This window comes from Phoenix dactylifera, chromosome 4 (genome assembly GCF_051530095.1).
Source record: "Phoenix dactylifera cultivar Ajwa chromosome 4, Ajwa_hap1_PhDact_Kaust_v1.1, whole genome shotgun sequence".
Taxonomy (NCBI): Eukaryota; Viridiplantae; Streptophyta; class Magnoliopsida; order Arecales; family Arecaceae; genus Phoenix; species Phoenix dactylifera.
In genome coordinates this window covers 35,177,669-35,187,398 of record NC_143193.1, presented here as the reverse complement: position 1 = coordinate 35,187,398, position 9,730 = coordinate 35,177,669, and the positions used below count along the sequence as shown (strand labels likewise).

The following is a 9,730-nucleotide window of genomic DNA, read 5'->3' as shown; positions in this document are numbered from 1 at the left end:
CCGGCAGCGCGAATGTCTCGGGCCGTCGAGGTCTGCTGCTTTGTCATAAAAGGGTGTTTCGATGGGCATGTCATGGGTGCGATCATACCAGCACTAATGCACCGGATCCCATCAGAACTCCGCAGTTAAGCGTGCTTGGGCGAGAGTAGTACTAGGATGGGTGACCCCCTGGGAAGTCCTCGTGTTGCACCCCTTTTATTTTTTGCCCGCTTTTTTATTTTTTGATAATATTTATTTTTAATTTTTCGGCTTTTGGCTTTTCCCCTTCGGATAATTTTTTTCCCCCGAAAATAAACTGAGTCCGGAGACTCGCGGTGCCATGCCGCATAGCGGAACAGCGCGTTGAATCCTACGCCAGAACGGCCCCGGCAGCGCGAATGTCTCGGGCCGTCGAGGTCTGCTGCTTTGTCATAAAAGGGAGTTTCGAAGGGCATATCATTGGTGCGATCATACCAGCACTAATGCACCGGATCCCATCAGAACTCCGCAGTTAAGCGTGCTTGGGCGAGAGTAGTACTAGGATGGGTGACCCCCTGGGAAGTCCTCGTGTTGCACCCCTTTTATTTTTTGCCCGCTTTTTTCTTTTTTGATAACATTTATTTTTAATTTTTTGGCTTTTGGCTTTTCCTCTTCGGATAATTTTTTTCCCTCGAAAATAAACTGAGTCCGGAGACTCGCGGTGCCATGCCGCATAGCGGAACAGCGCATTGAATCCTACGCCAGAACGGCCCCGGCAGCGCGAATGTCTCGGGCCGTCGAGGTCTGCTGCTTTGTCATAAAAGGGTGTTTCGATGGGCATGTCATGGGTGCGATCATACCAGCACTAATGCACCGGATCCCATCAGAACTCCGCAGTTAAGCGTGCTTGGGCGAGAGTAGTACTAGGATGGGTGACCCCCTGGGAAGTCCTCGTGTTGCACCCCTTTTATTTTTTGCCCGCTTTCTTATTTTTTGATAATATTTATTTTTAATTTTTCGGCTTTTGGCTTTTCCTCTTCGGATAATTTTTTTCCCCCGAAAATAAACTGAGTCCGGAGACTCGCGGTGCCATGCCGCATAGCGGAACAGCGCATTGAATCCTACGCCAGAACGGCCCCGGCAGCGCGAATGTCTCGGGCCGTCGAGGTCTGCTGCTTTGTCATAAAAGGGTGTTTCGATGGGCATGTCATGGGTGCGATCATACCAGCACTAATGCACCGGATCCCATCAGAACTCCGCAGTTAAGCGTGCTTGGGCGAGAGTAGTACTAGGATGGGTGACCCCCTGGGAAGTCCTCGTGTTGCACCCCTTTTATTTTTTGCCCGCTTTCTTATTTTTTGATAATATTTATTTTTAATTTTTCGGCTTTTGGCTTTTCCTCTTCGGATAATTTTTTTCCCCCGAAAATAAACTGAGTCCGGAGACTCGCGGTGCCATGCCGCATAGCGGAACAGCGCATTGAATCCTACGCCAGAACGGCCCCGGCAGCGCGAATGTCTCGGGCCGTCGAGGTCTGCTGCTTTGTCATAAAAGGGTGTTTCGATGGGCATGTCATGGGTGCGATCATACCAGCACTAATGCACCGGATCCCATCAGAACTCCGCAGTTAAGCGTGCTTGGGCGAGAGTAGTACTAGGATGGGTGACCCCCTGGGAAGTCCTCGTGTTGCACCCCTTTTATTTTTTGCCCGCTTTTTTCTTTTTTGATAACATTTATTTTTAATTTTTTGGCTTTTGGCTTTTCCTCTTCGGATAATTTTTTTCCCTCGAAAATAAACTGAGTCCGGAGACTCGCGGTGCCATGCCGCATAGCGGAACAGCGCATTGAATCCTACGCCAGAACGGCCCCGGCAGCGCGAATGTCTCGGGCCGTCGAGGTCTGCTGCTTTGTCATAAAAGGGTGTTTCGATGGGCATGTCATGGGTGCGATCATACCAGCACTAATGCACCGGATCCCATCAGAACTCCGCAGTTAAGCGTGCTTGGGCGAGAGTAGTACTAGGATGGGTGACCCCCTGGGAAGTCCTCGTGTTGCACCCCTTTTATTTTTTGCCCGCTTTCTTATTTTTTGATAATATTTATTTTTAATTTTTCGGCTTTTGGCTTTTCCTCTTCGGATAATTTTTTTCCCCCGAAAATAAACTGAGTCCGGAGACTCGCGGTGCCATGCCGCATAGCGGAACAGCGCATTGAATCCTACGCCAGAACGGCCCCGGCAGCGCGAATGTCTCGGGCCGTCGAGGTCTGCTGCTTTGTCATAAAAGGGTGTTTCGATGGGCATGTCATGGGTGCGATCATACCAGCACTAATGCACCGGATCCCATCAGAACTCCGCAGTTAAGCGTGCTTGGGCGAGAGTAGTACTAGGATGGGTGACCCCCTGGGAAGTCCTCGTGTTGCACCCCTTTTATTTTTTGCCCGCTTTTTTATTTTTTGATAATATTTATTTTTAATTTTTCGGCTTTTGGCTTTTCCCCTTCGGATAATTTTTTTCCCCCGAAAATAAACTGAGTCCGGAGACTCGCGGTGCCATGCCGCATAGCGGAACAGCGCGTTGAATCCTACGCCAGAACGGCCCCGGCAGCGCGAATGTCTCGGGCCGTCGAGGTCTGCTGCTTTGTCATAAAAGGGAGTTTCGAAGGGCATATCATTGGTGCGATCATACCAGCACTAATGCACCGGATCCCATCAGAACTCCGCAGTTAAGCGTGCTTGGGCGAGAGTAGTACTAGGATGGGTGACCCCCTGGGAAGTCCTCGTGTTGCACCCCTTTTATTTTTTGCCCGCTTTTTTCTTTTTTGATAACATTTATTTTTAATTTTTTGGCTTTTGGCTTTTCCTCTTCGGATAATTTTTTTCCCTCGAAAATAAACTGAGTCCGGAGACTCGCGGTGCCATGCCGCATAGCGGAACAGCGCATTGAATCCTACGCCAGAACGGCCCCGGCAGCGCGAATGTCTCGGGCCGTCGAGGTCTGCTGCTTTGTCATAAAAGGGTGTTTCGATGGGCATGTCATGGGTGCGATCATACCAGCACTAATGCACCGGATCCCATCAGAACTCCGCAGTTAAGCGTGCTTGGGCGAGAGTAGTACTAGGATGGGTGACCCCCTGGGAAGTCCTCGTGTTGCACCCCTTTTATTTTTTGCCCGCTTTCTTATTTTTTGATAATATTTATTTTTAATTTTTCGGCTTTTGGCTTTTCCTCTTCGGATAATTTTTTTCCCCCGAAAATAAACTGAGTCCGGAGACTCGCGGTGCCATGCCGCATAGCGGAACAGCGCATTGAATCCTACGCCAGAACGGCCCCGGCAGCGCGAATGTCTCGGGCCGTCGAGGTCTGCTGCTTTGTCATAAAAGGGTGTTTCGATGGGCATGTCATGGGTGCGATCATACCAGCACTAATGCACCGGATCCCATCAGAACTCCGCAGTTAAGCGTGCTTGGGCGAGAGTAGTACTAGGATGGGTGACCCCCTGGGAAGTCCTCGTGTTGCACCCCTTTTATTTTTTGCCCGCTTTTTTATTTTTTGATAATATTTATTTTTAATTTTTCGGCTTTTGGCTTTTCCCCTTCGGATAATTTTTTTCCCCCGAAAATAAACTGAGTCCGGAGACTCGCGGTGCCATGCCGCATAGCGGAACAGCGCGTTGAATCCTACGCCAGAACGGCCCCGGCAGCGCGAATGTCTCGGGCCGTCGAGGTCTGCTGCTTTGTCATAAAAGGGAGTTTCGAAGGGCATATCATTGGTGCGATCATACCAGCACTAATGCACCGGATCCCATCAGAACTCCGCAGTTAAGCGTGCTTGGGCGAGAGTAGTACTAGGATGGGTGACCCCCTGGGAAGTCCTCGTGTTGCACCCCTTTTATTTTTTGCCCGCTTTTTTCTTTTTTGATAACATTTATTTTTAATTTTTTGGCTTTTGGCTTTTCCTCTTCGGATAATTTTTTTCCCTCGAAAATAAACTGAGTCCGGAGACTCGCGGTGCCATGCCGCATAGCGGAACAGCGCATTGAATCCTACGCCAGAACGGCCCCGGCAGCGCGAATGTCTCGGGCCGTCGAGGTCTGCTGCTTTGTCATAAAAGGGTGTTTCGATGGGCATGTCATGGGTGCGATCATACCAGCACTAATGCACCGGATCCCATCAGAACTCCGCAGTTAAGCGTGCTTGGGCGAGAGTAGTACTAGGATGGGTGACCCCCTGGGAAGTCCTCGTGTTGCACCCCTTTTATTTTTTGCCCGCTTTCTTATTTTTTGATAATATTTATTTTTAATTTTTCGGCTTTTGGCTTTTCCTCTTCGGATAATTTTTTTCCCCCGAAAATAAACTGAGTCCGGAGACTCGCGGTGCCATGCCGCATAGCGGAACAGCGCATTGAATCCTACGCCAGAACGGCCCCGGCAGCGCGAATGTCTCGGGCCGTCGAGGTCTGCTGCTTTGTCATAAAAGGGTGTTTCGATGGGCATGTCATGGGTGCGATCATACCAGCACTAATGCACCGGATCCCATCAGAACTCCGCAGTTAAGCGTGCTTGGGCGAGAGTAGTACTAGGATGGGTGACCCCCTGGGAAGTCCTCGTGTTGCACCCCTTTTATTTTTTGCCCGCTTTCTTATTTTTTGATAATATTTATTTTTAATTTTTCGGCTTTTGGCTTTTCCTCTTCGGATAATTTTTTTCCCCCGAAAATAAACTGAGTCCGGAGACTCGCGGTGCCATGCCGCATAGCGGAACAGCGCATTGAATCCTACGCCAGAACGGCCCCGGCAGCGCGAATGTCTCGGGCCGTCGAGGTCTGCTGCTTTGTCATAAAAGGGTGTTTCGATGGGCATGTCATGGGTGCGATCATACCAGCACTAATGCACCGGATCCCATCAGAACTCCGCAGTTAAGCGTGCTTGGGCGAGAGTAGTACTAGGATGGGTGACCCCCTGGGAAGTCCTCGTGTTGCACCCCTTTTATTTTTTGCCCGCTTTTTTCTTTTTTGATAACATTTATTTTTAATTTTTTGGCTTTTGGCTTTTCCTCTTCGGATAATTTTTTTCCCTCGAAAATAAACTGAGTCCGGAGACTCGCGGTGCCATGCCGCATAGCGGAACAGCGCATTGAATCCTACGCCAGAACGGCCCCGGCAGCGCGAATGTCTCGGGCCGTCGAGGTCTGCTGCTTTGTCATAAAAGGGTGTTTCGATGGGCATGTCATGGGTGCGATCATACCAGCACTAATGCACCGGATCCCATCAGAACTCCGCAGTTAAGCGTGCTTGGGCGAGAGTAGTACTAGGATGGGTGACCCCCTGGGAAGTCCTCGTGTTGCACCCCTTTTATTTTTTGCCCGCTTTCTTATTTTTTGATAATATTTATTTTTAATTTTTCGGCTTTTGGCTTTTCCTCTTCGGATAATTTTTTTCCCCCGAAAATAAACTGAGTCCGGAGACTCGCGGTGCCATGCCGCATAGCGGAACAGCGCATTGAATCCTACGCCAGAACGGCCCCGGCAGCGCGAATGTCTCGGGCCGTCGAGGTCTGCTGCTTTGTCATAAAAGGGTGTTTCGATGGGCATGTCATGGGTGCGATCATACCAGCACTAATGCACCGGATCCCATCAGAACTCCGCAGTTAAGCGTGCTTGGGCGAGAGTAGTACTAGGATGGGTGACCCCCTGGGAAGTCCTCGTGTTGCACCCCTTTTATTTTTTGCCCGCTTTTTTATTTTTTGATAATATTTATTTTTAATTTTTCGGCTTTTGGCTTTTCCCCTTCGGATAATTTTTTTCCCCCGAAAATAAACTGAGTCCGGAGACTCGCGGTGCCATGCCGCATAGCGGAACAGCGCGTTGAATCCTACGCCAGAACGGCCCCGGCAGCGCGAATGTCTCGGGCCGTCGAGGTCTGCTGCTTTATCATAAAAGGGAGTTTCGAAGGGCATATCATTGGTGCGATCATACCAGCACTAATGCACCGGATCCCAGCAGAACTCCGCAGTTAAGCGTGCTTGGGCGAGAGTAGTACTAGGATGGGTGACCCCCTGGGAAGTCCTCGTGTTGCACCCCTTTTATTTTTTGCCCGCTTTTTTCTTTTTTGATAACATTTATTTTTAATTTTTTGGCTTTTGGCTTTTCCTCTTCGGATAATTTTTTTCCCTCGAAAATAAACTGAGTCCGGAGACTCGCGGTGCCATGCCGCATAGCGGAACAGCGCATTGAATCCTACGCCAGAACGGCCCCGGCAGCGCGAATGTCTCGGGCCGTCGAGGTCTGCTGCTTTGTCATAAAAGGGTGTTTCGATGGGCATGTCATGGGTGCGATCATACCAGCACTAATGCACCGGATCCCATCAGAACTCCGCAGTTAAGCGTGCTTGGGCGAGAGTAGTACTAGGATGGGTGACCCCCTGGGAAGTCCTCGTGTTGCACCCCTTTTATTTTTTGCCCGCTTTCTTATTTTTTGATAATATTTATTTTTAATTTTTCGGCTTTTGGCTTTTCCTCTTCGGATAATTTTTTTCCCCCGAAAATAAACTGAGTCCGGAGACTCGCGGTGCCATGCCGCATAGCGGAACAGCGCATTGAATCCTACGCCAGAACGGCCCCGGCAGCGCGAATGTCTCGGGCCGTCGAGGTCTGCTGCTTTGTCATAAAAGGGTGTTTCGATGGGCATGTCATGGGTGCGATCATACCAGCACTAATGCACCGGATCCCATCAGAACTCCGCAGTTAAGCGTGCTTGGGCGAGAGTAGTACTAGGATGGGTGACCCCCTGGGAAGTCCTCGTGTTGCACCCCTTTTATTTTTTGCCCGCTTTTTTATTTTTTGATAATATTTATTTTTAATTTTTCGGCTTTTGGCTTTTCCTCTTCGGATAATTTTTTTCCCCCGAAAATAAACTGAGTCCGGAGACTCGCGGTGCCATGCCGCATAGCGGAACAGCGCGTTGAATCCTACGCCAGAACGGCCCCGGCAGCGCGAATGTCTCGGGCCGTCGAGGTCTGCTGCTTTGTCATAAAAGGGAGTTTCGAAGGGCATATCATGGGTGCGATCATACCAGCACTAATGCACCGGATCCCATCAGAACTCCGCAGTTAAGCGTGCTTGGGCGAGAGTAGTACTAGGATGGGTGACCCCCTGGGAAGTCCTCGTGTTGCACCCCTTTTATTTTTTGCCCGCTTTTTTCTTTTTTGATAACATTTATTTTTAATTTTTTGGCTTTTGGCTTTTCCTCTTCGGATAATTTTTTTCCCTCGAAAATAAACAGAGTCCGGAGACTCGCGGTGCCATGCCGCATAGCGGAACAGCGCATTGAATCCTACGCCAGAACGGCCCCGGCAGCGCGAATGTCTCGGGCCATCGAGGTCTGCTGCTTTGTCATAAAAGGGTGTTTCGATGGGCATGTCATGGGTGCGATCATACCAGCACTAATGCACCGGATCCCATCAGAACTCCGCAGTTAAGCGTGCTTGGGCGAGAGTAGTACTAGGATGGGTGACCCCCTGGGAAGTCCTCGTGTTGCACCCCTTTTATTTTTTGCCCGCTTTTTTATTTTTTGATAATATTTATTTTTAATTTTTCGGCTTTTGGCTTTTCCTCTTCGGATAATTTTTTTCCCCCGAAAATAAACTGAGTCCGGAGACTCGCGGTGCCATGCCGCATAGCGGAACAGCGCATTGAATCCTACGCCAAAACGGCCTCGGCAGCGCGAATGTCTCGGGCCGTCGAGGTCTGCTGCTTTGTCATAAAAGGGAGTTTCGAAGGGCATGTCATGGGTGCGATCATACCAGCACTAATGCACCGGATCCCATCAGAACTCCGCAGTTAAGCGTGCTTGGGCGAGAGTAGTACTAGGATGGGTGACCCCCTGGGAAGTCCTCGTGTTGCACCCCTTTTATTTTTTGCCCGCTTTTTTATTTTTTGATAACATTTATTTTTTATTTTTCGGCTTTTGGCTTTTCCTCTTCGGATAATTTTTTTCCCCCTAAAATAAACTGAGTCCGGAGACTGGCGGTGCCATGCCGCATAGCGGAACAGCGCGTTGAATCCTACGCCAGAACGGCCCCGGCAGCGCGAATGTCTCGGGCCGTCGAGGTCTGCTGCTTTGTCATAAAAGGGAGTTTCGAAGGGCATGTCATGGGTGCGATCATACCAGCACTAATGCACCGGATCCCATCAGAACTCCGCAGTTAAGCGTGCTTGGGCGAGAGTAGTACTAGGATGGGTGACCCCCTGGGAAGTCCTCGTGTTGCACCCCTTTTATTTTTTGCCCGCTTTTTTATTTTTTGATAACATTTATTTTTTATTTTTCGGCTTTTGGCTTTTCCTCTTCGGATAATTTTTTTCCCCCGAAAATAAACTGAGTCCGGAGACTGGCGGTGCCATGCCGCATAGCGGAACAGCGTGTTGAATCCTACGCCAGAACGGCCCCGGCAGCGCGAATGTCTCGGGCCGTCGAGGTCTGCTACTTTGTCATAAAAGGGAGTTTCGAAGGGCATGTCTTGGGTGCGATCATACCAGCACTAATGCACCGGATCCTATCAGAACTCCGCAGTTAAGCGTGCTTGGGCGAGAGTAGTACTAGGATGGGTGACCCCCTGGGAAGTCCTCATGTTGCACCCTTTTTATTTTTTGCCCGCTTTTTTATTTTTTGATAATATTTATTTTTAATTTTTTGGCTTTTGGCTTTTCCTCTTCGGATAATTTTTTTTCCCCGACAATAAACTGGGTCCGGAGACTGGCGGTGCCATGCCGCATAGCGGGACCAGCGCGTTGAATCCTACGCCAGAACGGCCCCGGCAGCGCGAATGTCTCGGGCCGTCGAGGTCTGCTGCTTTGTCATAAAAGGGAGTTTCGAAGGGCATATCATGGGTGCGATCATACCAGCACTAATGCACCGGATCCCATCAGAACTCCGCAGTTAAGCGTGCTTGGGCGAGAGTAGTACTAGGATGGGTGACCCCCTGGGAAGTCCTCGTGTTGCACCCTTTTTATTTTTTGCCCGCTTTTTTCTTTTTTGATAACATTTATTTTTAATTTTTTGGCTTTTGGCTTTTCCTCTTCGGATAATTTTTTTCCCTCGAAAATAAACTGAGTCCGGAGACTCGCGGTGCCATGCCGCATAGCGGGACCAGCGCGTTGAATCCTACGCCAGAACGGCCCCGGCAGCGTGAATGTCTCGGGCCGTCGAGGACTGCTGCTTTGTCATAAAAGGGAGTTTCGAAGGGCATGTCATGGGTGCGATCATACCAGCACTAATGCACCGGATCCCATCAGAACTCCGCAGTTAAGCGTGCTTGGGCGAGAGTAGTACTAGGATGGGTGACCCCCTGGGAAGTCCTCGTGTTGCACCCTTTTTATTTTTTGCCCGCTTTTTTATTTTTTGATAATATTTATTTTTAATTTTTCGGCTTTTGGCTTTTTCTCTTCGGATAATTTTTTTTTTCCGAAAATAAACTGAGTCCGGAGACTGGCGGTGCCATGCCGCATAGCGGAACAGCGCGTTGAATCCTACGCCAGAACGGCCCCGGCAGCGCGAATGTCTCGTGCCGTCGCGGTCTGCTGCTTTGTCATAAAAGGGAGTTTCGAAGGGCATGTCATGGGTGCGATCATACCAGCACTAATGCACCGGATCCCATCATAACTCCGCAGTTAAGCGTGCTTGGGCGAGAGAAGTACTTGGATGGGTGACCCCCTGGGAAGTCCTCGTGTTGCACCCTTTTAATTTTTTGCCCGCTTTTTTATTTTTTGATAATATTTATTTT

General features: G+C 49.6%; 27 non-coding genes across 27 annotated transcripts; all 27 read left to right on the top strand.

Annotated features, from left to right (window-relative positions):
- Positions 1 to 74: 74 nt before the first annotated feature.
- Positions 75 to 193, top strand: LOC149757176 (5S ribosomal RNA). The gene has a single exon (XR_016402493.1). It is a non-coding gene; the product is annotated as a 5S ribosomal RNA (ribosomal RNA).
- A 246-nt stretch (positions 194 to 439) lies between these two features.
- LOC149757175 (5S ribosomal RNA) lies at positions 440 to 558 on the top strand. The gene has a single exon (XR_016401811.1). It is a non-coding gene; the product is annotated as a 5S ribosomal RNA (ribosomal RNA).
- Positions 559 to 804: 246 nt separating this feature from the next.
- Positions 805 to 923, top strand: LOC149757174 (5S ribosomal RNA). Its single transcript, XR_016402482.1, has one exon. It is a non-coding gene; the product is annotated as a 5S ribosomal RNA (ribosomal RNA).
- A 246-nt stretch (positions 924 to 1,169) lies between these two features.
- LOC149757173 (5S ribosomal RNA) lies at positions 1,170 to 1,288 on the top strand. Its single transcript, XR_016402474.1, has one exon. It is a non-coding gene; the product is annotated as a 5S ribosomal RNA (ribosomal RNA).
- Positions 1,289 to 1,534: 246 nt separating this feature from the next.
- LOC149757172 (5S ribosomal RNA) lies at positions 1,535 to 1,653 on the top strand. The gene has a single exon (XR_016402463.1). It is a non-coding gene; the product is annotated as a 5S ribosomal RNA (ribosomal RNA).
- A 246-nt stretch (positions 1,654 to 1,899) lies between these two features.
- Positions 1,900 to 2,018, top strand: LOC149757171 (5S ribosomal RNA). The gene has a single exon (XR_016402453.1). It is a non-coding gene; the product is annotated as a 5S ribosomal RNA (ribosomal RNA).
- Positions 2,019 to 2,264: 246 nt separating this feature from the next.
- Positions 2,265 to 2,383, top strand: LOC149757170 (5S ribosomal RNA). Its single transcript, XR_016402441.1, has one exon. It is a non-coding gene; the product is annotated as a 5S ribosomal RNA (ribosomal RNA).
- A 246-nt stretch (positions 2,384 to 2,629) lies between these two features.
- Positions 2,630 to 2,748, top strand: LOC149757169 (5S ribosomal RNA). The gene has a single exon (XR_016401809.1). It is a non-coding gene; the product is annotated as a 5S ribosomal RNA (ribosomal RNA).
- Positions 2,749 to 2,994: 246 nt separating this feature from the next.
- On the top strand, positions 2,995 to 3,113 carry LOC149757168 (5S ribosomal RNA). The gene has a single exon (XR_016402430.1). It is a non-coding gene; the product is annotated as a 5S ribosomal RNA (ribosomal RNA).
- Positions 3,114 to 3,359: 246 nt separating this feature from the next.
- LOC149757167 (5S ribosomal RNA) lies at positions 3,360 to 3,478 on the top strand. Its single transcript, XR_016402419.1, has one exon. It is a non-coding gene; the product is annotated as a 5S ribosomal RNA (ribosomal RNA).
- A 246-nt stretch (positions 3,479 to 3,724) lies between these two features.
- Positions 3,725 to 3,843, top strand: LOC149757166 (5S ribosomal RNA). The gene has a single exon (XR_016401808.1). It is a non-coding gene; the product is annotated as a 5S ribosomal RNA (ribosomal RNA).
- Positions 3,844 to 4,089: 246 nt separating this feature from the next.
- LOC149757165 (5S ribosomal RNA) lies at positions 4,090 to 4,208 on the top strand. Its single transcript, XR_016402408.1, has one exon. It is a non-coding gene; the product is annotated as a 5S ribosomal RNA (ribosomal RNA).
- Positions 4,209 to 4,454: 246 nt separating this feature from the next.
- LOC149757164 (5S ribosomal RNA) lies at positions 4,455 to 4,573 on the top strand. Its single transcript, XR_016402397.1, has one exon. It is a non-coding gene; the product is annotated as a 5S ribosomal RNA (ribosomal RNA).
- A 246-nt stretch (positions 4,574 to 4,819) lies between these two features.
- On the top strand, positions 4,820 to 4,938 carry LOC149757163 (5S ribosomal RNA). Its single transcript, XR_016402386.1, has one exon. It is a non-coding gene; the product is annotated as a 5S ribosomal RNA (ribosomal RNA).
- A 246-nt stretch (positions 4,939 to 5,184) lies between these two features.
- Positions 5,185 to 5,303, top strand: LOC149757162 (5S ribosomal RNA). Its single transcript, XR_016402375.1, has one exon. It is a non-coding gene; the product is annotated as a 5S ribosomal RNA (ribosomal RNA).
- A 246-nt stretch (positions 5,304 to 5,549) lies between these two features.
- On the top strand, positions 5,550 to 5,668 carry LOC149757161 (5S ribosomal RNA). The gene has a single exon (XR_016402365.1). It is a non-coding gene; the product is annotated as a 5S ribosomal RNA (ribosomal RNA).
- Positions 5,669 to 5,914: 246 nt separating this feature from the next.
- On the top strand, positions 5,915 to 6,033 carry LOC149757160 (5S ribosomal RNA). Its single transcript, XR_016406039.1, has one exon. It is a non-coding gene; the product is annotated as a 5S ribosomal RNA (ribosomal RNA).
- A 246-nt stretch (positions 6,034 to 6,279) lies between these two features.
- LOC149757159 (5S ribosomal RNA) lies at positions 6,280 to 6,398 on the top strand. Its single transcript, XR_016402354.1, has one exon. It is a non-coding gene; the product is annotated as a 5S ribosomal RNA (ribosomal RNA).
- A 246-nt stretch (positions 6,399 to 6,644) lies between these two features.
- On the top strand, positions 6,645 to 6,763 carry LOC149757158 (5S ribosomal RNA). Its single transcript, XR_016402343.1, has one exon. It is a non-coding gene; the product is annotated as a 5S ribosomal RNA (ribosomal RNA).
- Positions 6,764 to 7,009: 246 nt separating this feature from the next.
- On the top strand, positions 7,010 to 7,128 carry LOC149757157 (5S ribosomal RNA). The gene has a single exon (XR_016402335.1). It is a non-coding gene; the product is annotated as a 5S ribosomal RNA (ribosomal RNA).
- A 246-nt stretch (positions 7,129 to 7,374) lies between these two features.
- Positions 7,375 to 7,493, top strand: LOC149757156 (5S ribosomal RNA). Its single transcript, XR_016402325.1, has one exon. It is a non-coding gene; the product is annotated as a 5S ribosomal RNA (ribosomal RNA).
- Positions 7,494 to 7,739: 246 nt separating this feature from the next.
- LOC149757155 (5S ribosomal RNA) lies at positions 7,740 to 7,858 on the top strand. Its single transcript, XR_016402314.1, has one exon. It is a non-coding gene; the product is annotated as a 5S ribosomal RNA (ribosomal RNA).
- A 246-nt stretch (positions 7,859 to 8,104) lies between these two features.
- Positions 8,105 to 8,223, top strand: LOC149757154 (5S ribosomal RNA). The gene has a single exon (XR_016402303.1). It is a non-coding gene; the product is annotated as a 5S ribosomal RNA (ribosomal RNA).
- A 246-nt stretch (positions 8,224 to 8,469) lies between these two features.
- LOC149757153 (5S ribosomal RNA) lies at positions 8,470 to 8,588 on the top strand. The gene has a single exon (XR_016407218.1). It is a non-coding gene; the product is annotated as a 5S ribosomal RNA (ribosomal RNA).
- A 247-nt stretch (positions 8,589 to 8,835) lies between these two features.
- On the top strand, positions 8,836 to 8,954 carry LOC149757152 (5S ribosomal RNA). The gene has a single exon (XR_016411846.1). It is a non-coding gene; the product is annotated as a 5S ribosomal RNA (ribosomal RNA).
- Positions 8,955 to 9,201: 247 nt separating this feature from the next.
- On the top strand, positions 9,202 to 9,320 carry LOC149757151 (5S ribosomal RNA). The gene has a single exon (XR_016411845.1). It is a non-coding gene; the product is annotated as a 5S ribosomal RNA (ribosomal RNA).
- A 246-nt stretch (positions 9,321 to 9,566) lies between these two features.
- LOC149757150 (5S ribosomal RNA) lies at positions 9,567 to 9,685 on the top strand. The gene has a single exon (XR_016406849.1). It is a non-coding gene; the product is annotated as a 5S ribosomal RNA (ribosomal RNA).
- Positions 9,686 to 9,730: the final 45 nt, after the last annotated feature.